This window comes from Sorghum bicolor, chromosome 5 (assembly GCF_000003195.3).
Source record: "Sorghum bicolor cultivar BTx623 chromosome 5, Sorghum_bicolor_NCBIv3, whole genome shotgun sequence".
In the NCBI taxonomy this organism is placed as follows: Eukaryota; Viridiplantae; Streptophyta; class Magnoliopsida; order Poales; family Poaceae; genus Sorghum; species Sorghum bicolor.
Genome location: NC_012874.2, coordinates 67330733 through 67333834, shown reverse-complemented (window position 1 = coordinate 67333834; position 3102 = coordinate 67330733). Strand labels below are relative to the sequence as shown.

Genomic DNA, 3102 nt, shown 5'->3' with positions numbered 1-3102 from the left:
CCAAGGATTAGGAGGGGATTTAGGGAACTCTTAGAGAGATACTCTTAGAGCAATATCTCCTTGAGAGTCAGTTCTCCTTAATTAAACACAAAAGATCCACACAAATATGGCAGTACCTTATATTATATATTATATTATGGAATTATAAATTTTTGCATAAAGATACTAGCAATGTCTCCTATTGCCGCGATAGATCTTATAGCTGGTAGATTAGTGGATGCCGTTTGGCCTACGATTCCTTCAATCTGTAGGGCAATGCCGCATATATAAAGCCAGGAATCGTATTCGTTCTGATGTGTTAGCCAATGGCTGCCGGCCAATTGCTTGAATTATTGTCATACATGTCCACACACTAGCATCAGGCATCTCCCCTTTCGCAAGTGTCACACACACGTACAGAGTATTTGGTCCCTCGCACTAGCACCTTCTTGCTTTGCACCGGTTCGTCTATCTCTGTGTGTGTGGTATATAAACTACACGAGTGCGCCCAAGTGCTCATCACACATAGATAGATTTGCGCCCAAGTTCTTCTATACCGGCCTTTCTAGCAGATCATCGTTTTTACGCCAGCCAGTGTATCTTCGCCATCAACTCCGAGCAAGCCGGCAGCTAGCATGGTAAACTATATATACCACCATATCATACATACATATAATTAATCTTCAATTTGTTTGCCATATTTCAGTCATTTAAAAACTCCACTTCGTTCTTCATCTGTCCTTTTTTGCGAGGTATACATAGATACAACTCTAGTAGTTTTCTTGGTACCACATCAAGTTGTGTATGACAGGAAAACTAACTGCATATAGGTAGTAGCAACTGGAAGACACACATATATATATGAGCTGAGATAAAATCAAAGAACTTATGGTGCCATGCATGCTGCTCTGTTTGATTGACTGATGCAGGGACTGAGGCGCAGGCCCGACGAGAACAGAGAAAAGGACCGCGAGAAAAGTTCCACGGGCTTCGTTACGTTCTTGATCGGGATTGTGGCAGCAGGTGCTGCTCTAGTGGGAGCAGCCGCGTATTACGGCGCCGAAGAGGAGGACAAGAATCGTCAGAAAATAAAAGACAGGAGGTACCGATAGAGGAGATCATCGACGACGCTACGTATACGTACACCGCTACACCCATCCCGGCCACCAGCTTCTTTAACTTTCGTGTACCTAAGCCATGCATGTGCCATATATGTATCTATATATCTCTTCGATGTACAATGTAATAACATGTATATTCACTTAGCTTAATTATGGGTAGCAGAGTTGATGTACATGTAACTCACATATATATATAGCTATGCGGTTTTTCTAATACATGTGTACATTAAGAGGCTATTTGGTTAGATGAATGATCGAAATATATAGTGATTATATTAGTTGCGGTGATTGAGAGCCGATAAAGTTTTCATGGGGAATTTGGCCAACGGTAATGCTGGGTCGCGGCGGGTAGTTTGGACGGCGGCTCCTTTTTTTTGCTTTTTGAATTTCTTCGCCGTAAGCCACTTTGTCTCTTTTGAATTCTTGTGCCGTAAACCGTATCATGCATGGAACTCTTTTCTCTCGTTGTTGGGCTGAAACAGATTACTTATTGTTGGAACAAATATTTATTTGATCGTGTGCTAGATCGTTTAGAGTGAAGGTGGATATTGTTGTATGGTGACTCAAATCGTTCTTAGACTACGATCAAGAGAAGAGTGTTATTAAGACTTCTCCTTCTGCAAACACAAGGGTGATGAGTGATTGTCAACGTCATTCGCTTCTTGGGTTGAGTTTTTGAACTAACCATGACGTGACTTGGGTTATGCAACATATCTCTTAGTTTATGATGCGCAGGTGTGGAACTCAGAGGCAGTAGTCGATAGCGAGGTGAAGGTCAAGTATTGGGATGTGCCATGCAGATGGACTAGAAGCGGTGAAGGACGGACGTGAGGCCTGGACCTAGGGACCAGGAGGTTGGGTGAGAACAGCCACAGTACATGGGTGATGAAGACGACATCGACCAAGTCAAAGAGGAGGAGATGGCATCATGGCACTTGGCAAAGGCCGAACACACATCTATATGGGTGATGTAGATGGCGTCAGTCAAGTCGAGAAGGAAGGTGAAGGTATCAAGCCTAGCCGAGGCCGGGCACACGTCGACATCGGGGGCTTGGTGGTTTCGTCCAGAAAGCCATCGAAGAGGTTTAGTGGTTTCGGCCTCAAAACCATCGGAGGACAATTTGCTGGTTTTGGCCTCAAAACCACCGGGTGGATGTTTTTGGATTTGGGCCTCAAAATCTGGGTGCGGTTCTAGCGAGAATTAGAGACGGCACGTGGCAGCATCGCGCGGCTTGCATCGAGGCGAAGCTAACGATGAAAGGCATGTGGCCGTCAGATCAACAAAAATTGGGTTGGACCATAATGCCCTTAGGCTAGGTGGTTCGTCCTAAAGAGGCACTAATAGAATTGTGTAATAGGCCAATAAATAAGTTGGGGATGCCTTCACTCAGTCCCACTGCTCCAGTTTTCATTTCTTCATTCTAGATTTTCCCCTCCCCTAACTCCACCATCTGTGTAATCGAATATTTCTAAGTGGCAAGAGAGTCCATAACCTCTCGGTATCCTCCAGGCTTCAAGAATCGAGTCAAATTTGTTTTGATTTGGTTTTGGTGTTCCTCTTCTCCTTATGTGCCCCTTTTCTGCTTGACTTTGGTGATTTCCTTGAATCTGAGCTTTTGGGGTATTTTGAGATGGATCAAAACATGCAAGGACACCTGAGAATCAATCCCCCCAAGTGGTTTGGGCAGATTCAACTCAAGCACGAAAATCCACTCTTTTGAGGAATTTTGAGAAAACCCCATCTTTATTGATGGATTTTGTAATTGCTTCAGTTTTGTTTGGTTTTGGGTGTTGATATCTTGAAAATATCTTCTCAACATGTTGATCCAAGTCGATCCAAGTACACTCTCAGGAAGTTCTCTACAAAATATCAAGTCAATCCAAGTTGATTTTGTCGAGTTTTGGTCTTGAAATCGATTTCTCCTGAAATCTACTCATAAACATGTCAGGTGCGACTGTCGGATATGTCTTGTAGGTCAAACTTTCTAGTTTGGAGCTGAAA

At 43.5% G+C, this 3102-nt stretch overlaps 1 long non-coding RNA gene across 1 annotated transcript; it reads left to right on the top strand.

Annotated features, from left to right (window-relative positions):
- Nucleotides 297-2602, top strand: LOC110435394. The gene is made up of 3 exons (XR_002453060.1): nucleotides 297-617; nucleotides 909-1731; nucleotides 1822-2602. It is a non-coding gene; the product is annotated as an uncharacterized LOC110435394 (long non-coding RNA).